Below are 25,706 nucleotides of genomic sequence, written 5' to 3' on the forward strand. Positions count from 1 at the left end.
GGCTATGTCTACCGTTAGACTCTGTAATTCTATGTGAAGCAACAACTCCCTTATCTATTAGGAACACTTGCTGAGGCTAACTGTAGTTCACTCTTTGGCAGAAGAAATACAGAATTAAAATCTCAAACTAGTTTTCAAGGTTTTTTTCCATAGTCATTGGAAAATCTTTTAACCTAGGGAAAGATGGTAGCCAGAAAAGAATGGAAAACAGATGGCATTTAAAGGCCTTAGCAAGATTGACAAAGCAGATGCGCCTGTATGTCTCCCTCTCCTCATTCCTCACATAGTACTTCCCCGTTATGATTAATCTGTGATGGAGCCAAAGCTTTGGATCTTCTGGGGATTTCCAGAATTAGGATAATGGTGGATAGTTTGAATGTCAAACTGAAAATCAATAGCTCATTGGTTTTGATCACAAACTCGTATCATCTTACTGAAATAGGAGGGGTATCTCTATGTGTCTCCCACATCCTTGGCAGAGAGCGCACTACATCTAACTCTCCAGTGGGGATATCGTTCATTGTTTAGGGTACCAGGGAGAAGGGCTGAAAGAAATAGAAACAGATGGCAGTTGAGGTCATTGAGATATGGTATAGCTTAAGGCATCCTGGAAGGCCACATAATTGTACTAGTGTGAAAAGAAGAGAAACAGTCTGTGTGACTTCATTTCACGTGGAAGCTGAGCCTGCCCAGAATTAAAATTCCTCAAGAGTGGGAGGGATGCAAGAGTTTTGAGCTGATTATCAGAGAACGGCAGGAGCAGATTCCGCCGCTAGGAGGGTTCATCGGAGAGTAGGAGACCCAGACCAGGTTTTAATGAAATACCAGAAAATTCTGTGCAGATTGATATGAGAGAAGACTGATTGATATTGGGAGCACCAGATTTTAAATCCTAATAGCTGAGTCAAATGTGTTGCCTTCGTCTTTTAATTCACTCGCACTATGATTGCAGGGGAGAGGTATTTTGCTGTGGTAGCAGGGCTGGTGGTAAGCATCTCACAACTGAAAATGCTTCTGTTGGAGCTCTGAGCTGGTGAGCTGGGACAGTGAGACTCAGAGCTATGGAGCGCGGTTTTGCATCCACCCCCATCACCACTAATTACATGGCCCTTGGCAGGTGCCTTAGACTCCCTAGGCCTCACTTCGTTCACCTGTAAAATGGGCCTAATGAAACTGGCTCAGGAGGCATGTAGGTCAGTGTCAACACCTATTTAGTAACTAATAAATGACAGCAATATCATTCATAGACAAATTTGCACAGCTTAGAGCAGCACCCCGAGGAGTAGGCTGCGCATGGATGCTGTTGCTCATTGCACCAGGAAACCCACTTCAGTCGTTCTTGTGGGAGGTTAGAATTTCCTCCTATTCTGTAAGCCAGGGAAAACTGGTCCTGCGTTACCACCTGTTCTCTCTGGGTTCCTTAGGTATATAAACTATGTTGTGTGTTTAAATAGAAGTTAAGGTCAGAACATTTCCTTGAAAACACATTCTGGTTCCGTGGTCAGACTGACTCAAAGATTTTTTTTTTTTAACACCAGTTGTTGCACACTTAGGAATTGTTTGCTAGAAACAGTGGTTCCTCCTAAATGTATTAAAGCCAAAATTAGTTTCTAAAATTTAGATCCCTTTAAAGTTAAAACAGTCATATCCTTGATGATATAAACTTTTATTACCTAAGAGGTTAAAGTACATATCATGTGTAACAAAGGAAATGGTAGTGACATATCAATACTGGGTTCTACTACATATTAACCATTCTGGATACCCTGCGGTCATACCTACCACCAATGGCTCATTATGAGTTACAACTGAAACCAATGCAAAATGCAGAGGAACCCTGATTTATCTTAATATTAAAATTTTACAGCACTTTTTGAGCTATTTTATAAATTAATTAATTTCAAAATGGATGAAGCAGTAACATTGAGGTTCAGCTAATTATCTGTAAATTAAATATAAGCATTTAAAATAACCATTTTAATTAAATACAAGGCTCAGGCAACTAATCATTAAAAGTGGAATTGGTGACTTGAGATTTATCATTCTGAAACTACTTGCACCACACTTCTAATGAATTCTTTCCTCTACTTAAATGAAAGACAAAATGTATCTCCCCAATGTGGCAGATAACCCTTTCTTGGGTCATTGTTGTTAATTTGAAATTGATTCAGAGCAAAAAAATTTGCTTTGCTACATTCTCTTAGATACAAAACTGTAGTTACTCTTTGCTAAACCATTTCCAACATGACATTTTTAGTTCTTTAAACTAAAGAATTTTAAACTTTAAACTAAAGACATGAATTTTAGTTCTTTAAAAATCTAAGAAAAACCCTAGTAATTATAATAGTGTTTATTATTATAAAAAATAGGAATATTTTGTAAGAAAAAAAATTATGCTTTTCATAGAGGAGCCTCAGAGGAAGAAAAATCTGAATAACTTGTGATTTAATTTTTTAAACTAAAATAATTTTTTACAACTTCAAGGATAATGAGGAATAATGCTTTGGGTAGCTTCATTTTATATACAGTAACAATATACTTCAAACTTTATATTTGTCAGAATGTAAAAATATATTGCTATGTTCAGATTTCTCTATGGAATTGGTATATGTTTTAAAAAAAAAAAAAAACCGTTGACTAGTTTTTATAGTGCAATGTAACTATCACTTAGCATGAACCATGATGCATGGTTAAGTGCTTAATAAACATTTGTAGGCTGAGTAAATGTATCGATAAGTTTTATAAAGTATCTTTTTTTATATAAACATATAATACATTTTTATCCCCAGGAGGTAAAGTATCTTTTAAAAGATTCTCTTTTGAAACTATTTATTGTTATATGATACCTTCTATTTTATTCCAAATAGTGAATAAAGCCCAAGTGCATCTCCTTAGCACTTTGAAGGCGGGATGTTGTTCTGCTCTCCTGCCAAATACTGCTTTTCTGTGTCCTGGAATTAGTATAGACATTAAAAATCCAAAAGAGAGCAGTGCCCCTGCTGGCTGAGAGAGAGTGATATAAAAGCAAGTTAGCTTGTTTTGTTCTTTGTGCTAAATACCTGCAATTACTGACTGTCACATTTTTCTTCTGTTGTAAAAACTGAACTAATTGAAGGTACTACCCTTAGGGGATGAGTTCTGCAGTATAACGAATGTTGAGTGCCCTCTTGAGTTTAGCATTTTAATTATTCATAATTATAATGATTTCTGTTTATTTGGGAACTTTAGAAATAATTCTAGCTTCTCAAACAAATTGAGAAGCAGAGTGGTTGAGGCTTTGTTTTCCTCTGTCTCACATTGAGGTCAGCAGCGTATGAGCACGTGAGAGGTTCTCACAAGCAATGGATCTGGTTTTCTGGCTAGAAAGTAGCCACTACCGATGTGTGCCATGTCCTGAAAAAACCGAATGTACTTTTTTCCTACTAGTTCTCTGGTTTCTCTGGAACTGTTTGGGCAGTGCTGGGATAGTGAGGTGGAGAGTGGGATTCAAGTGGAAGAACTAGACATAACATATGAAAGTGTGTTAATCCGAGAAGAGATACAAGAGATTTGGTAGCTGGCAATTAGCATAGTGTATACAATTTTAAAGTCTTTTTCTTGAAAAAGATGTGGGTGTGGGGTGGGTGGTGTAGTTGGTTAAGCATCTGGGTGGTGTAGTTGGTTAAGCATCTGCCATTTGATCTCAACTCAGGTCATGATCTCCGGGGCCTGGGATCGAGCCCCACATCGGGCTCCATACTCTGTGGAGTCTTCCTAGGATTCCCTCTCCTTATCCCTCTGCCCCTCCCCCCACACGCTCTTGCTCTCGCTCTCACTTTTTTTTTTTTTTAAGATTTTATTTATTTATTGACAGAGAGAGCACACACAAGCTCGGGGAGCAACAGAGGGAGAGGAAGAAGTGGGCTCCCCACTGAGCAGGGAGCCTGATGCCGGGCTCAATCCCAAGACCCTGGGATCCTGACCTGAGCTGAAGGCAGATGCTTAACCAACTGAGTTACCCAGTTGCCTTTCTTGCTCTGTCTCTAAAATAAATACATAAATCTTTTTTTCTTAAGAAAAGTATGTGTGTGTAAAAGATGAATACTCTGGCCATTTGGGACCAGAATAATCTTTATATCTACTATTAAATATATAATCTATATAATCTATAATATATATTAAATATATAATCTTTATATCTACTATTAAATAAATATTAGAAAAGTATGTGTGTGTAAAAGATGAATACTCTGGCCATTTGGGACCAGAATAATCTTTATATCTACTATTAAATATATATTAGTGATAATGATGTATTGGGACTGTGTCCTGCAATCTATTTAGAGGTCATATATACTCTTAATAATAGCCTGAGGAAAAAAACAATGAAATATTCCTTTAAAAAAAAGTTTGGCATTGCAAACCTGTTTCATTGCAGTCTGTTTCATTTTCTCATCTCCTTCTTTCTTTTTTAATCTAATACAACACTCTAGTTTCAGAGCCAAACATGTACTCTGCAGCTAGAGAATTACTCAGGTCTCTTAGTGTTCTGTATTCAATTTAGGAAGAAGCAGCAAGTGCTTAATATATTCAAGTAGTAGGAAAGAAAGGTAAAAATGATTGTATGGATAATCATCATACATACATAAAAGACAGTCTGGAGATACACAATGTGGGCATCTTTAAGGAGAGTACGTTTAACCTCTCTCACCTAAAAACTTCAATCGCAGAAAAAAGGTTCTGTTGCAGGAACATTATCTGCAAGTGCATGTGGGCGGTCCCCAATTTACAAATCCATCTCTAATCCAAGGGAATTAAGGGTTCCATATTCCAGGGTTAGGCTCCCATGTAAGCTCTGCTATTCATCTGCAAATTGTTTAATAAAGGCCCTGGAAACACCCTTTTAAAAAGAAAGAAAGAAGGAAATCTGATCACCCAAAATATACTTCTTCCCATAACATATTTTTACCCACTGCTACTGAGGAACAGCAACAACAACAACAACAAAAATTAAATTAAATTAAAAAATAAAAAATAAAAGACGAACTGGAAAATCAGTTTTGCTCCGTCTCTACCCGCAGGTGCTAACAAGCAGGGAACAAGCCAAAAGGACCGGAGGTAGGTGAGAAGAGGCCATGGAACATCCACCGAGCAGATAATCCTCGCGGGACCCTTGCGAAGTGTCTGAATGTAGGTATGTGTCCCGAGGACTGACATGCTCTCGGTGATGGAACTTTCGGTCCTCCCACCCCATGGGTTACACATCTGCCGCCTCATCAGCCTTTGGAAAAGCCCTACTTGGCATGACATGGCACCGTCCGCGCAGATACTCCGCCTTTCAGAAACCCCTGGTGGCTGTTCCATGAGTGGTCCTTCCTCCTCTCTGGGCTTCTCAAATGTTCTAAAAAATGACTTTAAAGTGCCTCCTGCTCTCCAGTCTCAATGATCCCATGTAGAAACCTTCCCACTGACACCAAGCCTAATTTCCCGAACACAGAGCGTCTCTGCCCTTGCTGTCTCAGCTACCTGAAATAACTTTCCCAAATCCTCCTTCCTGGTTTTAGTTCTGCCTTTCCTCTAAGACCTCAGTCACGTTCCACCTACATCACAAAAAGCGTGCCTGCCGATTTTCCATCCCAGTTACGTCCTTCCTTCGAACCCGCCATAGAACTTGTAGTTATACTGCGCTCTGACGTTTGGTATCTTGTGTTGTGTATGCCTTTGTCTCTCCCTATGCATGTGCCCTGCGTCCTCGGTGTAACTATTTATTTCTGGAAAGGTGGGAACTGTTGAATTTTTTATACCAGAATCCAGGGTGAGGCGTAGTGGGCAGGTAATGAGCCGCTCTGCCAGCAAGGCGACGAAGCAGGATGGTGAGAACACAGATCCGCAGCAAGACTGCCTGAGCCTGAGCTCGAGCTCCCACTCAGCCAGCTAGTAACGGGCCGAGGCAAGGTTCTTCAAAAAACTCTCCGTGCCTCAATTTCCTTATCTCTAAAATGGGAATAATTAATACATCCATCCCCTGGAGTTATGGTAAAGTTTAAACCAGTTATAGAAAAAGTGCTTTGAATAGTCTGATATGTATTCGACGCTCAAAAATTGTTACCAAGTAATTACTGTGTGTACATGTAATAGTCCATCTCAATTAAGGTTTTCAATGATGTCATAAGGTAGATTGCATTATTCCCATTCGAAAAGGAGGAAATCTATGGCTCTGAGAGGTCTGGTCATGGCCTGAAATCACAAGAAGAGGCAGAATGAGAGCCAACTTGTCTGACCTTAAACGCTGCATTGTTTCACACTGCACATTGCCTCATACACGACTTACTGTTGCTAACGATGCAATGTATAGCAAACAAAATTATGCTGAGATTTCACTAGCCTTGACCTTGAAAAATCTTTTCAATGTGCCATGTTTTAGTTGCCTATAAATACATTTCTTATGGGCTAATCCAAATGGGGTGAAATTATAATTACCTTTTTTTGGGTTGTCTGTCTGGTTTGACTCAGAGGCTAAAATTCAACTCAGCAAATATTTCTGTTCCCAGGCACTCAAGGAGAAAGACAGAGAAAATACCAAATGGATAGTTTTGCCCTAGGGTATTTTATAATCTAGGTGACTCAAGTCATGGAAACAAAGCAAAACACCTCACACATTTTTAAGCTTTTCTTTCCTAGGTCCCTTTGAGATTGGCTCTTCCACGCTCCTTTCCTCACCCCGTGTCATAATATGGTCTGAACACAGGACCACTGCCTATAAAAAGAACACTTTGGGGTTTGGCTGAATGGGCCATTCAAAAGTAAACTCTAATATGTATAAGCTTTTAAATCATTTTATTCTATTTGAAATTATTTGGGAGAATTTTCAAAAAGTCCTGTTAAACTTGGCAGACTAGCCCCCCTTGGAGTATCTTTATTTTCTAGAAAATCAAGTCTGGTTCTTGTCACTGCCAAAATTCCTTGGCCGCTGCTACTTCTTTGTGCATCTGTAGTACTTAGCACTGTGCTTGGACATAGTAGATGACTGATAACCTTGGTTCAATGAAGTGTTGCCATCCTAGTGATACAGTAATATACTCAGCTCTCCTGGCCTGCCACTGGTTTACAGAGTAACTTCAGAGGTCCTCTGTAGACCTAAAGGAGCTAGCTTTAGGTGAAGACTCAACAAGAAGGGATTGGAAGGACTAACATTTTTAAGCACTTGCCTTATTCTAGAATTTTTATTTTATATATACCATTTCATTTAACCATCAAAGTAACTCTATGATTTAGGTATTGTTATCCCCCATTTACCGACAAGGAAGCTAAAATTCAGGGTCTGACCAATATATGTAAAAATCACACAACTAGTGAAAAGAATTTCCCACGTAAGTCCAACAAACGGCGAAGTGCGATGGGGGTGAAGTGAGCCCAAATTCAGAGTCAGGACGGCAGTACCCTGTATGGACACCAGCTTCAAGTGACGCAGGCACATCAGATAACGTCTTCATGCCTGTTTCCTCGTCTCATGTCACTTTATCATAAAGATCAAAACATTTGGTTTGTAAAATAGCCTTGAAATTATCATTGATGCTATAAACACAAGCTCTAGTTAATGCGTCTGGTAAAAATAGACACTGAAAGAGTTTAGAAGCCCCCCGAGTGGTTTGATTGATATGTCAGGCAGTGAAAGAAAGCAAAAGCCAAAAACAAGCAAATGCCATGCCTTTGTAGGGATTTTGGAGGCAGACCTAGGAAAGACTGCTCTAGCACTAATGCCAGTCCGATGCTGTCAGTCATCAGTCACTAAGTGGCGGTTTCCCATATCATGTGTCACATCATGTTTTAAAATGTAAGTATAATGGCCACAATTACTAAACTGAATACAGGGTAAAAGGACTGAATAGAGAATAAGACACTGGAAACAAGATCCGCTGCATCAGGAGCTGTATACCTTGCGTAAAGAACGGTTGTCGTTAGGCTGCTCATCTGAAGGATTAAGAGCAATGCTGTCCTAGGGGGGCCTGGGTGGCTCCGTAAGTTAAGCCTCTGCCTTCAGCTCAGGTCCTGATCCCAGGGTCCTGGGATCCAGGCCCTGCAAGGCGGAAGCTGCAGTTAAGCAGCTGCCTTCTGCTCAGGTCCTGATCCCAGGGTCCTGGGATCCAGCCCCACATCAGGCTCCCTGCAAGGCGGGAGGCTGCTTCTCGCTCTCCTCCCAACTTGTGCTCTCTCTCTCTCTCAAATAAATAAATAAATAAAATCTGAAAAACAAAACAAAACAAAAAAATAGTAACACTGTCCTTAAACACTTGGTTCTCAAAGTACACATGTGTATGGAACACCCCAGGGGTCTTAGTGGGAACCAGCCTTCTGCTTCTTGAAGCAATCCATCCAAAAGTTGTTCAGAGCAACTCAATACACTTCAGGTTGTGGCTGATGTCTGGTTTTGACCTTGTAAACATTGAGGGAAGTAATGTATTTGGTGAGTTTAAAGCATGTGCTTCAGTTAAATTACTATGCTGGTAGAAACAACTTCATCTTATGAACTATAAAGTGCTTTCTATTCTTGAGCATTTTTTTTTAAAGATTTTATTTATTTGCCAGAGAGAGAGAACAAGCGAGTACACACAAACAGTCAGAGAGGCAGGCAGAGGCAGCGAGAGAAGCAGGTTCCTTGCCGAGCAAGGAGCCCGATGCAGGACTCGATCCCATGACTCTGGGATCATAACCTGAGCCGAAGGCAGTGGCTTAACCCACTGAGCCACCCAGGTGTCCCTATTCTTGAGCATTTAATTGCATGTCTTCTGAGTTTGGATAAGTCATCATTAATCTCAGCGTCTGATCTAATCCATGATATAAGAAAGTTACCCATATTTTTACTTTTCATTTTTTACATAATAAGTTCCAGACACCACCTACCAGATTTTTTTTAATTGTATTTTAACCTCAGTGACAACAGTGGCATACCTAACTGATACTTTAAACAATATTCAAGAAGTCAAAGAGAAATTAAGAAAGCACTTTTGGAAGTGTCTCTTGTTAAAGCCTGACTAGAGAAGGCTTCCACTGCTGAGATGGCGAATCTGTAACCACTCAGTTTCATCTAACCAAGTTCAGCTGCCAAGGATTTCTAAAAACATAGGCCTATGACATAACACATTTAACTTTTAAGTAGCTGCCTTAATATTTGAAGTTTATCATTATTGTTTGTAATTAAACATCTTGATGGTAGAATGGGTTGCCAGAATAATGATTGGAGTAACCACAGCAAAGAGTGGTTAATTTGGGGAACACTTTTAGAGCATTGTCTCGTTATAAAGGTGTTCTTTTTTTTTAAGATTTTATTTATTTATTTGACAGACAGAGATCACAAGTAGGCAGAGAGGCAGGCAGAGAGATTGGAGGAAGCAGTCTCCCTGCTGAGCAGAGAGCCTGATGCCAAGACCCTGGGATCATGACCTGAGCTGAAGGCCAGAGGCTTTAACCCACTGAGCCACCCAGGTGCCCCTGTGAAGGTATTTTGTACACTATAAGTCGTAATAAAAATATTATTTATAAGAATAACATTTATGATATCAAGTTGTGTTTTTCTGCAAAGATGTGAACTACAATGGAGGAAAATTTTCCTACTTTTACTTAAAAAATACTCATGAACATAGGTTCTTTAACACAGGGCAGGATAGCACCTGAGAGAAGACTCATAAGAATTACAATCTGTACTGTAACAGAGTGCTTGTTCTATGCTAGACACTGTGAAATATATCACTTTGAATTTTTAGAATGTCTCTGCAAGATTTTGTTTTCTTCATATACCCACCTATGCAACTGGGACTCAGATCCATTAGTAAATAGATTAATAAACTAGCAAATGGTAGTTCCCCAAGTTAAAGATGTTTTAGACTGCTGTACTCATACTCTTTAACTATTGGGGAAGCCATCTTCTTCCAGAGGCAATAGGAAATAAGAAGTCAAAAGAAAAGCTCTCAAAACAAAAATGATAATCGTAGCTACCATTTATTAATGTGCCAGATGTGGGGGTAGGTGCCACAGGTGCCCTTGAATTCATTAGCCTCATTAACAGCTCAAAAGGAGTTCATTCATCTCAGGTTTTTCAAGTGAATTGGATATTAATATTTTCTCTTGCCTTGTGAGAATTTTAGAGTTCAAAGGCACTGAGTCACAGATCCAAGATGGCCTGCCCAGTAAGCAGCAGAACAGAGTTACCAAGTCAGGTCTTGATGAGTTCCAAAATCCATATTCTTTCTGCAGAATATTATAAACTAAAATACATTTCTGATTTATAAAATAAAGATTCTGCACTGTTGCATACTGTTTTTTCTCTACTGTTTTTTCTCTAAATTTATTCTAAGAATGATTTTAGTTTTGTTTAGAAGTTACTGAGCTTTCTGTGGCTAAGGAATTTTCAGAAGATGAGTATTAATTCAATGAATATGCACTACTTTGTGTTTATCCTAATGGTGCCCAAGTTTACATTAAAGTCATATTGTAACATTATAAAATCTCATGTGATCGACTTATATTTCATAATCTAGAATTTCACTAAGAACTTAAATATGCAAACAGATTTATTAAGCTCACATACAGAAATTGCTGCTCAGGAATACCACAAGTTACCAGCACAACTGAGTAGCTTTCATGCTAATCTTGCAGGAAGCCTAGAGAAGCATTTTGCATTCATTCATTAAACAAGTGTCTACTGATTGCTAACTATTTTCATAACTTCATGCTAGGGAGATTGGCAGATATTAAGAACACAAACACCATTACCCTTTAAAGAGTTTTACAAATTAATTAAAGAGAAAAGTCTAGGAAATCATTAAGCAATGACAACTGAAGTTAAGCCATGTTGCAACAGCGAAATAAATCATTTTAATACCAAAACAAAAAACCAAACAGGGACGCCTGGGTGCTCAGTTGGTTAAGCCGCTGCCTTCGGCTCAGGTCGTGATCCCAGGGTCCTGGGATCGAGTCCCACATCGGGCTCCTTGCTCAGTGGGGAGTCTGCTTCTCTCTCTGCCTCTGCCTGCCGCTCTGCCTGCTTGTGGTTCTCCCTCTCTCTCTCTCTTTCTCTCTCTCTGACAAATAAATAAATAAATAAAATCTTTTAAAAAATAAATAAATAAGACAGTGGATGTTCCCTTTTCATGGCTAGAGGTGCTGACTATGGGTTGAAGTAGTGGAAAGGACTTCATAGAAGGAAGGCAACTGGCTCGGCAGAGAGGATGGACGGTGCCTGCCCGACAGGAGCTGTGGTAGAAGTGGCCGAGCAGCAGGGGCATTTATTATCCCGTAGCTTTGTGCAGGGGAACTAGAAAAGACGAGATGAGAAAAGGAGGTGAGGCCAGATAGTCAAAGGCTCTGATTCTAGCTAAAGACTCTGACCTTTGGCCTCCAGGGGGTGCGAACTCATTGAAAATTTTTGAGCAGAAGAATGACATCATTAAAAGAGTGCTCTAAAAAAGATGAATTTGCCAGGAGTCGGCAGGAAGGATTGGTAGAGATCGGGAGCAGAGAAACCACGACCGACCGTAATTCAGTTCTACGGTGATGAGGTTGTAGACAGAAGTGACAGTGGGATAGCGGGAAAGAGTAAGTGCAAGAGACAATACAAAGAAGGCCAGGAGAGAAGGTGACGGTGTGTGGGAGAGAAAGACACAACATAGACCAAGTTTACCTTCTGTCTGGGAACTTTTCTATTTCACAAAGTATATAGAGTTCCCCGACATTATACACACTGTTCATGGTCTGAGGTGCCACTGGGTGCAGGAACATCTTGCTTTTATTCCCTGTAGCATTTCTTTTAGCAAAATCTGCAGTGAAGTTCTGATTTCCAAGAGATAATAAATATGATTATAAAAATGCCTGAGAGAGTAATTGTAGCTTTATGTTGTACTAGTCCTGCTACTGTGACTGCTAATGGTAACGACTGCAGTTCTAGGATGGAAGCATAATTAGCTGTGTAATGAAAACTCAACGAAACAATCATGTTTAACTTACCCCCAAAATTTCAATTTCGTAGTTCACCTATTGTTGGTTTTTTTTGTTTTGTTTTGTTTTGTTTTTTACCAAATTGACTTTCAAAAAGTCATTAATTGATTGTCTGGAGTACATTATTTTCACAAATATATTAATATGACTCTCTAGCAGTTTAGAGCTTCTTCGGTGCTTTCCTGCTAGGACTAATTCCATTGTCTTCGTAATGTCCATGTATAGTAATTGTTGTACTTTACAAATGGAAAAACTGAGCCATAAAGAAAGTGAATTAATGATTGATCCCAAATACTGTGAGAGCTCAAGAACCTATCTTACCTGTGGGCCCACTGGACTAGAGAGATCAAAATAAAACTAGGAAGACATCGATAATCTTAGTGAAATACCCAGTTTAGTGAAATACCCAGTGCCACGCAAATGTAACCTTCTCACCTAGAACACACACACACACACACACACGCATGGATGCACATGTACACACACACACACACACACACACACTCCTTCTCTCCCTCCATTGCATTACAATGATATATCTTAGTTACTTCAAAAAGCAAGTGTCATTTTAATATTACTTAGATGCTGTTTTTAATGCCTCGAGTAAAACATATTGTAGCTTCTAATATTAATTCATTCCCCACTTAGAATTGTTAAAAATATTTATGATCTGGTATAGAGCAAAGCATTTTGTTATCCATTTTCTCCAGCTTTGATATAAACGCATTCTTCAGCTGTTTTCTAGGGACGGATGTTGTCAAAGTTTGATGGTAATTTATGTTGTCAGTCCATTAAGTTGATTTTATGGCAACCAACACAACTATTGTCCATTTATGAGAAACCCGAGGACCACTCCGGGTCTCCACGAAGGCCGTTTGATACCTGCCCTCTCATATGGCTGACCTTGAGGGGAGTTGACTTTGGTAATTTATGGCAAACACCATCTAGGAAGACCTATTTGCAAGATTCACTGTCATTTAGTGCTAAATGATCATTGCTGAGTCCAGAGACAATCTGAGCTCCTGACAGAGCAATCCCATAAAAAATATTGCCTACCCACCCAGGTGTCCTTTCCAATTATCTGGAGTAGAAATTAATACTTTTAAAAGCTGCTAGTTTTTGAAAGGTTATTACAATTTATTCCAGCGGTTTCTTTTCCACATTATGATGAATTAGTTTATTACACCATTATTTTCCGTGTCAGCTTTTTAGAAGATTGAACCATAATGTTGAAACATTAGTGTGAATGGCAAACATACTACTTTACAGCTGAGTAATATATTTCTTTGAGAAAAATGTGCTCAGTTTTTAATAACAGGTAATTTTATGTTTATGTTCCCTAATGCTGTTGTCAGGTGTTATTTATTTCTGTTTGGTAAGAACTGGAGAACTTTCTTTTAAAATGTTAATGGGGAGTTTGGACAGATTTTAGAGTCACAGTAAGAATATACTACTTAAAAGTAGAAAATATAAATTCAAGTGGTTTTTTTTTTTTTCCTGAAAGCTAATCTTTTCTAAGGTTTTCTTGACACCAATTTAATGTATGAAGACTTCCAGGGAGAGTGATACTACTCTCAATTTTTTCCTTAAATTCAGTTGGCGGGAGATTTTTTTGGTTCATTTTTCTAAGGTCTTAATGACTTCCAAGTTTTTCTTTAATAAAACTTCTTTATCTTAAATGATGTCTTTCTTCATAAATAATTTAGTGATATTCTGTCATTTACAGGTGTTTTGTAAATAATACTAATTAGCACTATGATGGAGATTTATTTTTTCAGTCATTATTCTTTATTATATATTAACTAAAATAGTAAAGAAGTATGGGTAATTTCCTCTTTATCAGGTATTTTAAAAATACTCATTGTACCTGTCTGTGACAAAGATTGATGAGAAACATTCTACCGAGTGCCCAGTGGAGTGGACCTTTATTCATAGAGCAAATATATTTTTAATGCTTATTGTATGCCAAACATTACACAGCTGTTCATAGTTGGGACATGGCCAGAGCAATAGTTTAGAAATCCAGTCTTTTTTATTTCTGTTACAATTATTTTTATCCCTATAGTTTAAAAAAAGAAATACAACTCCGCAAAAATTCTGACTCTTGAGTAAACTGAGCAAATAAGCAAATTCAGTAACAACTTGGAAGTTTTACATTTGCTACCTCCAATCCAACAAATGCTTGCCAAAGGAAATACTGTTTTTTGTTTTCTCATCAAACACATTTGTTTCTTTAGCAAATGTTTTCAATATTGAAGTATTTATTTTTGTTGACATGCCTGAAGCAAATGTTAGTTTTAGCAGAATTAAGATTCACAACATTCTTAAGTTTTTCCCATGTGCCTGAGAATTTCTTGATAATGGAGGAGATGGATAACGGGAAGTGCCAAAGTTTCTCCTTTTGGGGGGAAAGGGGTATGATTTTGCTGACGTGTAACAGACATGCAGTAAAAAGGATGCACATGTAATAAGCATACAGCTCAGTGGTTGTCGCGAAGTGAACATACTTAGTAATCGACACTCAAAGCAAGAGACGGGGCGCCTGGGTGGCTCAGTGGGTTGAGCGTCTGCTTTCGGCTCAGGTCATGATCCCAGGGTCCTGGGATAGAGCCCCATATCGGGCTCTCTGCTCAGTGGGGAGCCTGCTTCCCCCTCTCTCTCTGCCTCCTTGTGATCTCTGTGAAATAAATAAATAAAATCTTTAAAAAAGAGAGACAGACATCACCACCGTCAACATTTCCTCTCCCCCCGGTCACTCCCCAGCCCTCCCCTTCCGTTCTTCCTACTGTTGACATCATACATTAGGCTAGACAGTTTTTTGAAATTTGTATAAACAAAGTCATGATAAAATTATGACTTCTTTTGTTCAACATCGTGTTTTTGAGATTAAGCCGCATGGTTTGCACGTGATTGTAGTTTGTTTTCATCGCTACGTGGTTTAGTTCATGTGTTCATTTGCCCAGTCTACTATTGATGTTCACTGGATTGATTCCAGTATGGGGTCATTGCAAAAAACAAAAACAAAACTGCTATGTTAGCATTTCCATCTGTGTCATTTGGTGAAAAATAAAAGCATCTCTGTTGGGTATATTTCTTGGAGTGTTGGGCCGGGACTCAGGGTAGGTACAGGTTCAGGTTTCGTAGATACGGCCACCCAGTTTTCCTGGGTCCTGGCAATCTCTTACACTTACTAGTTATTTTCCTTTGGCCCTTAAGCTTAAAAATACTTGGGAGGACCGGGGTAAGTAATTTTTAGGTTTCTATCAGGCCTGGAATACTGTAATTCAGTGCTTGTTTACAAAAGAGAACATTGGCATGGATTTGCACAAAAGGCAGATAATGAGAATCTGCTATTTGGTTTTCCATTATATTTCTCGATTTGCATTTGCATCTGGATTTGACTGTTAATGAACCTGAGCATTCACATGTGGTGCTAAATAATGAAATTACAGTATCTGGTACAGAGAAGCTGGAGAGTTTTCTGATTCACCCCGCCATATTCTTCCATATATGGAACGTATTTCTTGCCAGGCTGATGGTAGTAACTGGCCAAATGCAAAACAGCGCCACTCTTCCCCGTTCCTGGTTATTTTCACTGGAGAAGAGTAGCACAGAGGTTGTGCTGATACATCTATTGTGGCATTTTACACAAAACAACTATTCAGTACATTTTGTTGAACGCATCCATTTTATTGGATGGGGTTTCTTTGGTGGGGGGGGCACTTCGGGGATTCATGTAATCTTGACTCTGCCAACTGACTTTGGCCAAATTGTTTATCTCTCTTAGCATCATTTTCTTCATCTGCAATTGGAGAAAATAATGGCCCCTACCTCATAGGTCACTGTGAGGACAAAAGGACAGTGCAGGGGAAGCTCTGTTCACAGTGCCTGCACAAGAGACTCAGGAGCTGTTGGGTGGTGGTGTAGTTTGTTTGTTTCTCTTTCTTCTTTTCTTTTTTATTTTTTTATTATGTTCTGTTTGTTTGTTTTTTTATTTTATGATGGGTGTTCTTCCAACCTCTGTCTAAAGATAATAACGATTCTGTTGCTCATGCTTCTAGAAGGTAGGCAGACATGCTATAAAGTCAATTGGAACTCGACCACTCGATTTTATACTTTCTTGTATTAACGTTTCCACAAAAGCTTTTGAGTCAAAAGTATTTGACTCAGTTGCTCCACCACAAACAGGTCAGGCACTACCCCTGGGCACACAAAGCTGACATGACTTGCAAGTCCTTGGGCAGTTCAAGTGCGGTCCGACACAGCATAAGATGGGAAGTTCAGACAATACCAGTTGCACAGCAGGGCACTTCACTCCAGGAAGGCTTTCTGGAGGAAGTGACATTCCATTCACTGTTGACAGATGCACAAGAACAGACCAGGTAAGAGAGGAATAAGAATGTTGGGACAAAAATATACCAGGCAGTGGAAACAACATTAGAGAGATGAAGATTTTCAAAAAGACTGAAGCTGAGAAGGCTAAGTTGGAGAGGGGAGGTAGGGGGAGGTGGAAAGTGTCAGGAAGAAAGAGGGAAGGCTAAAAAGGCAAGGAGGAACCAGTCCATTAAGGCCACATGAACTGGTCTTTGGACCTTGGACATTAGCCTGAGGGTAACAAAAAGCTATTGAATGGTTTTAAATTTGAATGTCAGACCAGACTTTGAATTTGAGTATCAAGATCACATTTGTATCTTGAAAACACCATTGTTGGTGCACAGTGAAGAATGGATTGGATGGACAGGAGCCAAGTAGGAGGTAAAGAGAGTGAACAAGGTAGAGGGTAACCGTGGTCTGAGGCCTCCACAGTAGGAAGGGGAGAAGAAAAATGATAAAAGCATCACACTTGGAAATCTAGGATCATGCACATAGGCTTAGCTCAGACAATGGGATGGATAGTCACGGCGGTCACTGAAGAAAGCAGTGCAGAAGGAAGAGAAAGTGGAGGTGAAAGATGGACGTGTTCCTCTGGGGCCTGTGAAGAGTGAAGCGCCTGTGTTCTCTAAGTGCCAAAGCCAGTAAGTACTGAATAACTAGCTTAGTGTTCAGGAGAGAAATCTTAAATGAAGGTGGAACTAGCATGGGTAATTGCAGCAGCCGGGCCCATAAGGCTGCCTCAACAGACTGTAGAGAGAGAAGAGAGTGGCCTAGACCAGAGACCTGAGGAAAAGCCGTTCTGTAAGATAGAGACGGAAGGAGAGGAAACTCAAGGGACACTGAGAAAGAAGAGCCACAGAAGTGGTGGGAAAATCTGAAGAGTGTGGGTATCATGATCACCAACAGGATAAAATGTTTCCGGGAAGGCAGTGAACAGCCATTAGTGTCAGATACTGCCAAGGATGGGATCTAAGCTGAGTACTGAGAAGTGTAACCGCCTGATTTCGTAGTAAGGGGATCTGTGGAGACTTCCCTAAGAAGAGGCTGGTTTTGAGCCAGTTAGGGTCCAAATAATAAATGGAAACAGAACTAAAAGTTGGGGGAATTCCAGATGAATATGTTACTAAATAGCATGTTAGGTGGCTGTATTAGTAAGACAGTTGCACTAAGACCTGTTAAATACATACTTTAAGACTTAAAGACCAGGGTGCCTGGGTGGCTCAGTGGGTAAAGCCGCTGCCTTCGGCTCAGGTCATGATCTCAGGTTCCTGGGATCGAGTCCCGCATCGGGCTCTCTGCTCAGCAGAGAGCCTGCTTCCCTTCCTCTCTCTCTCTGCCTGCCTCTCTGCCTACTTGTGATCTCTCTCTGTCAAAAAAATAAATAAAATCTTTAAAAAAAAAAAAAAAAAAGACTTAAAGACCAGATCTACAAAGTACAGCAACTACAAAGTACATACCACTTTTGATCCTGCTTTTTTTTTTCTTCATGGGTGTGCATCACGGGTTGGACATTCACCTTTGCTTTATAAAAATGTTCTGTAGAAGGATATGAATTTTATGCCCTAATAGAATTGTTCGAAATTTGCCTTTTAATGAAACTCAGCTGCAAATTCCAAAGAAACAGGAATGAACAGGGTGAGGAAGAAATTCCCTTTGAGTAAGTTCGTTTTGAACACTTTCTGTTCATGCTGGAAAGAATAGGCTACGGAAGGGTAGCATAGACAAATTCCAAGTGGAAAAACAGTTCCTGTCCTCGCGTGTGCATATATGCAGAGTCAAACTCAGAGAAAGGGTAAACTCCAGGAGGAAAAGTCGGTGATTCATTATTGTGAGTTAAGAGGGGACATGTTATAAATCACAAGCAGGAAAAGCACAGTTCTGTTTTCCCTGGTCTGTTCCACTGTTGAAAATTAATTTTCCTCAGGACTTTTTTTTTTCCTGGTGGCTGTTATTTACAGTATTGTCCACCCAGACCAGCTCATTCATTTACACAGGCAGTTCCTGTCGGGGCAGCAGGGTAAAGCATAGCAAAGTCGTTTAGGGGATTGTAGGAACTCTAGCTAGAAGGCACTGCTTGCAGTTCGATCTGTAAAGGTAGGGTGTGTTTATCCTCACAATTTCACACCAAGCCCGAGCCCAGTTTAATACGTGAGATTCGTGTTTAGAGAGCTTTGGGAAGGATAGTGTTTGGGGAATTTTCCTTTAAAAATACCTAAGGTCACTTAGGCGTGTGATATAATCGGCCCTTTCATAGGCAAGGCACCTTCTCACAGTGGCTCTGTCGCTGTATTAGTTCCATTCATTGTATACTCAGGCAAATTACTTCATTTCTCAGGTTCTGACTTTCCTCTTGGTAAAGTGGACATTATTCTAGTGTTCCCTCCTGGTGCTGGCTAATAAATGGTGAATAAATGAGACCCAGTGTACCGAGGCCCTCAGTCCAGGGCCTGCCTGCTCCATGGGCTCAGACTGGAGAGGGAGACATTCACGGGGGAGGTGGGAGACAGGGGTGAAGGGTGCCCTTCAGGGCTCTGCAAGACAGCCGGCTCCTGAGCTGGAATGGAAGAGTAGTATTTTTGTTTGGTGTGGTTTGGTTGGTTGTTTTTTGCTCTTGTTGTTTTGGTTTTTGTTTTTTGTTTTTTCCCATGTTGTTGAATAGAGTCCACTGCCTCGATTAGCAGAAGACGCATTATTTTGTCTTCTAATCCCACCACAAGCTTCACTTTGCTACCCTATCCTTTTTTTTTTTTTTAATTTCTTTTCAGGGTAACAGTATTCATTGTTTTTGCACCACACCCAGTGCTCCATGCAATCCGTGCCCTCTCTAATACCCACCACCTGGTACCCCAACCTCCCACCCCTCCGCCCCTTCAAAACCCTCAGATTATTTTTCAGAGTCCATAGTGTCTCATGGTTCACCTCCCCTTCCAATTTCCCTCAACTCCCTTCTCATCTCCATCTCCCCTTGTCCTCCTTTTTTTCTCTATTTTTTATATATATTTATATCTTAATTCTATCATTGTGGGCCACGTATCATTGAACAGAGGATGATGAGGAGATACTTTATTAAGTCGCAGAGTAAAGCAGTATTAAAATTTAGTATCCTAACAAAAGAAAGCATAATAAATCAAGTCAAATATATTAGGGCTGAGCATAAAAGATGTCATTCCACGAGATAATTAGCATAAACTCATTCAACAAATACTTCTTGAGCACCTACTACTCTCTAGGGGCTCCCCCATGTGCTGGGTCATCAGCAGTGAACAAAGCAGATGGCCTGCCCTCCTGGAGCTCTCATTCTAGGTGGGGCTGGGGGGTTAGGGAGCAGACAGTTACATGTGTAACAAGGGCAGTGGGGAAAGAGAAAGCAAAGGTAAGTGGGTGGGGGGTGCCAAGGGGATAGGCAGAAAAGGGTGTGTTCTTATGCACACAGTCAGGGGAGACTTTCCAGGTGAGATCATGTTTGACAGAGGCCACAGGGAGCAAACCCTGACCACCTGTGTTTGAAGGGCATCTTAGGAAGAGGAAGCCTGACCAACAACTGCCCAAGAACTCGCTAAGTATTTATGTGTCCCTACCCCTTGCTTTCCTCCAAGGAAGGAGAGCAGTGTAGCTGGAAGAGAGTAGGACAGGGGAAGGGAAAATGGCAGGCTCCTAAGTCAGATAGGCAGGGTAATGGGACGGGGTGGTCTGTTTCATAGGGCACTGTAAGTCACTTCAGTAAGATTCAAATGCAGGAAGCAACTCACCTTTCCAAGTAATATTGCTACAATACATCCAATCCAAACTTTACCGGTTTGCCCCTCTTTTGTGTTTCTTTTTAGTTATAAATAGTTCCAATTGGATTATTTGTCCTGAATCCAAAAAGAGCAGATCAGAAATTAAGCTGTCTCTCCCTTCTTCGCCCCCAGGGCAGGAAGCAATAATTGATCATAGAGTTCTCTAGTCCGCTCAGAAGGTCAGAGTTGGCCAAGAGATGAACCATTCCAGATATAGCCCTTAATACGTGGATCCTTCTACCCCTGTTTTTCTCCTCCCCCTGCTTCATTAATAGACTAAGGTCTAAGACCCGTGCCTCCAGCAGCTGGATTTGCCTTTGTTTCAGCCCAGTTTCCTGAGCCAGAAATTAAAGTGCCCTGAGAACCTTCCTGACCCTGTGTGCACTCCCTCCCCTTGGGTTCCCTGGGTAATTCCTCATTGCTCACCGTCGCCCATTTGAAGGGACCTGAACAGCAAAGAGCTAGAGGCAGAATAATCTTGACCTTTCCAGGTCTTAGCTTCCTCATTTGCAAAATGAGTCTGATCTTGCCCTGCCCGCAGGACTGTTATGAGTATGATGTAGTAGCTATTAATTAAGTGATGATGGCTAACTCCAGTTGAGTCCTTGATCTGATAGAGGAGAAAGAGAGGAGGAAAGTGGGTCCCAGAAACTTGAAATAGAAGAAAGAGAGGTGACAATTACTTGGGTCTTGTACTGGCCTTGTAGTTTTAGTGTATTGCTGCTTCTGTCCTATGTGGCTGAGCACAGAAGAGTTAACTAGAGTGAACTGAGACGGAATATACAGTCCAGGACAGAAGCTTGATGTCTCCATCAATATCATACGATGAGAGTCTGCCCAGTTGAGAACATGAACGTGAACACCAGAGAATTCCTGCCATCGAGAGGGGGCAGAGTTTTCAACTGGTGGGTGAGAAAGATGAGTGTATCAGTGAAAATATAGAGACAGACAACATTTGGAAAATGAGGAAGTACAACAGAATTCCAATAGAATATATAAGTATTCCAACCTGTCATCACTTAATGGGGGATTGTTGAACATTATCCAGTGGCTATACTAAAGCAGGGCAAAGGCCAGGGCCTGGCACCCCCCACCACCAGAGAACATACTCGAGAAGGTGCATATCAGCTGTAAGTACTCTGACAAAGTGTAGACTAGGAGCCACAGCCTGGTATCTTGACGACAGTAGTCACCACGTTACCACACCATAAACCTTGGGCAATAAGGTATGTTCTGATGGACTGGTTAGATGGAGCAACTGGAAATATTCAAGCAAATGCATAGGACTCAGCCATTGTCTGGGAGGTCGGAGGCAAGACTTGCACTCCTTGTAAAGTGGAACAAGAGGGGTGTCGAGGAGGCTAGAATAACATGCAGCAAACTGAAATTATAAGGCCGTTTCGGGCAAATTCAGTTAGTAAAACTGATCCAGTAAATCAAGACAAGGCAGAAGCTGTGGACTCCGCAGGTCATTCTTTTCCGATTCAGCACATTCTGTGCCACTTTTAGATCCTATTCTCTGTGGCTGGGTTAACTGTATCCTGGCAAGTTCAAATTTATGTTCCTTAATTTATTCAAATTTATGTTCCTTAATTTATCCGGCTTTCTGAATTTATCAGAAATTCAGAAATACTTCTGAATTTATCAGAAACCCGAGCCAAAGTGCTTAGCAGGAAAGGAGCACCTGATCCCTCCAGGCTGAGAGGGGGACACAGTGATCAAGGGGCAAGCTCCTTGCGAGTCCATTGCATTTGGGAGTTGGGTCACCTGAAGAAAGTGGGTAGAAGCAGAGAAGGGAGCTAGCACTAGCCCCCCTCACCTGACAGAGACCAAAAAATCCATTGTCTGCAAGATGAAATTCAGAGAAGAAATATGAGGAAAGTAAATCTGTAAGTCACTTGCTTGTGAGTTTCAAGCGCTTCCTTCTTTCTAAAAATCACATGTAGCACATGTAGTTACCAAATTATTTTTCACTATCTAAAACTTCAACTCTAACTCGGCTTCAGTGAAGAACGATGCCCTTAGAAACACAAAACTCTGGAGTTGAAAGTAGACATTAAGACTCTAGGTGTTTTAATCACAGTTCCTGAAGTCTTAGAGTGCTGTGTGCCGGGTAGATATGTACACTAAGAGACACACAATTGGGCACTTACAAAGACGGATTCTTTTTCTTTAAAAATAGAAACTTGTGTGCTAATATTGACAACTGAGACCAAAGTTTCTTTTTGGATAAATTAAGGAACATAAATTTGAACTTGCCAGGATACAGTTAACCCAGCCACAGAGAATAGGATCTAAAAGTGGAACAGAATGTGTTGAATCGGAAAAGAATGACCTTATAAACACTGGCACGAGAACTTATGTTTTTCTATTTTAATTTACAGTTTGCAAAGTGTTGATATAATTTTATACATTTTACATAATTTGATTGTAAGTGTCTTCTTGCAAAGGGGCTCTGAGTATATTGGAATTTATTGGGCAAATGCTTATTCAGGAGTAAATGGTTATTCATCTACTTATTGGCTTCCAGAGAGAGGTTGTGCTGGTTCATTTAGGTGACTGGAATCCTGTCCACCAGAAAGCTAATCAACAAGATGGCCAGTTACATTCATGAGTATTTCTTTTAGAGGCATTTTATTTCAGTCCCACAGATGGTGGCTGCAGCCCATTAGTTTGCGAGCCAAGCTTTTCCATGTCCTATTGTACTTAGCAAAATTGCTATTGCAGCAACATGATTATTCCAAATTCAGTGAGACTCAGCAGGGCTAAAACAAAGCGATGTCATAACAATTTAATCCCAGCTCACCTTCCCCTTTACTGGATAAACAACCAAACACCTGCTGAATTCCGTTCCCCATAATGAGAACATCTGAGCAACAGAGATCAAAGAACACTGACATCTGATCTTAAAACCAATCCAGTGGAACCCCTTTTTGGAAAAGATTTTTATTACATGGTTTCAGATAGCTATTCTGTGGGTCAAATTATAGTACCCAGAATAAACAAGACCAAAAAATCCTGACTGGACATGGTTAATTTGTAAGGCCTATACCTCATCACCGTTTTTAGGTGCTTCATGCTGTCTAAATCAGCCTTCATTTGAATGACCTGAAAAATGGTCATTTAAAATTTATAAGGGGCAAGAGAATATGTGTTTTCTGATTTTAAAAAAGCAGTAAAAAGTACAAGATGAAAAGCTATTAAATATGTTTATCTTCCCAGTTACACTAGAATCTCCACTTTCAAAATCAAGTAAAATACTCTGAGCTTTGAAAATATCCCACACACAAGTTTTCCAATGTAATTCACCTAAGACACCTCGAGTGTCCCTCCTGGGTTTTTTTTCTCCATACTTATAATGAATAAATAAATATGGCTACACATAACAGTGCTTTCTTCCAGGTTTTTTTTTTCTTTTAAAGATTTATTTATTACTTCCAGAGAGAGAGAGAGAGTGTGTGCACATGTGCAGGGAGAGAGAGACAGAAGGAAAGTGAGGAGGGAAGCAGACTCCCCACTGAGCAGGGAGCCCTAAGCTGGGCTCCATCTCATGACCTTGAGATGATGACCTTATCCAAAACCAGGAGGCATATGCTTAACTAAGCGGCTGATCCACGCGGCACCCCTCTTCCAGGGTTTTAATGTAATTACTGAATATGTCTTTCACCCTCAGATGTTCTCTTCTTCTGCCGGTCTTTTTTTTTTTTTTTAATTGCACTCTACATTGTAGAATGCAGGTCCCCTTATCTTCTCCGAGTGAACCCAAATGTGTGTAAACTCCCATATTCTTTATAAAAACTTTCCCAAATGAACTTGAAATGGACTTTCTATTCCACACCTCCATCTAGGTCCAGTTACAGCTTTCCCTGCACAGGTTCTCTACTCTGTAAAGTGTCCTTGTTTAATTTCTTATATATGAAGTGAGTACCTATTTTGAGGTACTCAGTTGGAAGGGCTCCTAGATCTCCACACATTTGCTTATGAAACTGCCTGTGTTAGAAAACTTTAGGAAGGCAAACACAGAGCAACAGTCACACTGTCCCTAGAGCCTAATGGAGCTGAATGTTGTTTTTATGTTAATGGTTGTGTGGACTGGGCTGTGTAACATCTAGATCTGTGTGAGTCCTCCAGTGTGTGTAGACATCTGAAGCAGCTCATTGTATTGGAATTATCATTAAATTCTATTTACCTAATAATAATGAGCAAAAGGCTAGTTTTCAACAAGAGTAATTGATGGCAGCCAAGAAAAACATAGTTAGCCATTCCCTACTCACTGAAGAATATAAATTCTAGTCTCCAAAATAACCCTGGGCACACAGTACCAGAACATTCTCCTGGCACTAGATGTCTCCTTTCTCTTCTAGCCAACGTATTCCTCTAGCCAGCAAAGGAGAACTGTATTTTAACCCTGTCTCTGTTTGATACTGGAGGGTGCAGAAATACCAGGATTTTGAAGAATGCTTTATCTCCTTTGGGACTACCTTTGAATATTTGATAAAATGGAACTTTTTTTACATGGAATTTCAGGATGGTGATATACCACAGATACTAAACTCCTCACGATCTAAGAATTGATGTCTGGGAAAAATGACTTTGTGGTACCTAGAACTAAAATTCCAAATTCAAATCACTCTAGAAGCGATGTCTATATTTGTTTTTATATAAAATCATTCTGAAATTATGATGTCGTGCACTGGGACAAAGAAGGATATATTTGCTGTGACAAAGAGAACCCAAGCAACGACAGCTTAGATACACTACAACGAGGTTTATTTCCCACCATCCTAACAATCTGGAGTGACCAGTCCAGGTTAGTAGGGTGACTGTGTTCCCATAGGTCATTCCAAGACCCAGGTTCGAAACTTCATGTTGTTTTCAACCATCTTCATCTTCATAATTGAAGCTGCTAGTACTCCCGCCCATGGAGTGGCAAAATGAAGTGTAAGCAACTTTCTTTCAAGTGAGTTATTTGGAAGTGGCATCCATCACTTTCATCCTCATTCTCTTCAGAAGATGCCAGTCATATGGCCACATCTAGTGGCAAGAAAGGTTGGAAAACGTAGTCTGTGGAGTCCTCACCCAACTTCGCGTCTCTGGATAGCCAAATCTCCATGTGCTTTCAAAGTCCCCCCCGGTCTTTGATCCAGCAAAGTTGTGCACGACTTTTTCCATTAGGATGAGAGATATTTGTCGTTTGCTGGTGACCTATAAACAAGTTGTCTGCCTTTACCCACAGACCCTCTGTATATGGTGTTGATGTAAGAATGGGACAGCTCCAGTGAAGTCTCCCACTCAGAAAAGAAATAAGGCATCCCTGGTCCACACAAGGGTCCAAATGCCAAGGGAGGGACTTCAGAGACTCCCTGCCCTACTAAACTGGTCCCCTTGGGTAGACCCTGGAGGGCTCACTTGATCATCAACCTCCATGACCTCTAACATTTGCCTCTGGGTGGTCCTCCCTTGTCCATGATTCTCCTTAGCCACATCTGAGCTGAGATGGAATATCTTCTTTGGGGTCCAGTGTAGGGATCAAATGACCCCAGTCCTTCTTCTTTCTCTAATAATATGATTCTCTCAAAATTT

At 40.4% G+C, this 25,706-nt stretch overlaps 1 protein-coding gene across 1 annotated transcript in view; it reads left to right on the top strand.

The window, feature by feature from the left end:
* Positions 1-25,706, top strand: part of HS3ST5 (heparan sulfate-glucosamine 3-sulfotransferase 5) — a 155,524-nt gene that overhangs the window by 45,187 nt on the left and 84,631 nt on the right. The window contains exon 2 of the mRNA XM_032338780.1: positions 5,061-5,173. The gene's annotated coding sequence lies outside the window, so the exon portion shown is untranslated. The remainder of the gene's footprint in view (positions 1-5,060; positions 5,174-25,706) is intronic.

This window comes from Mustela erminea, chromosome 4, assembly GCF_009829155.1.
Source record: "Mustela erminea isolate mMusErm1 chromosome 4, mMusErm1.Pri, whole genome shotgun sequence".
NCBI classification, from domain to species: domain Eukaryota; kingdom Metazoa; phylum Chordata; class Mammalia; order Carnivora; family Mustelidae; genus Mustela; species Mustela erminea.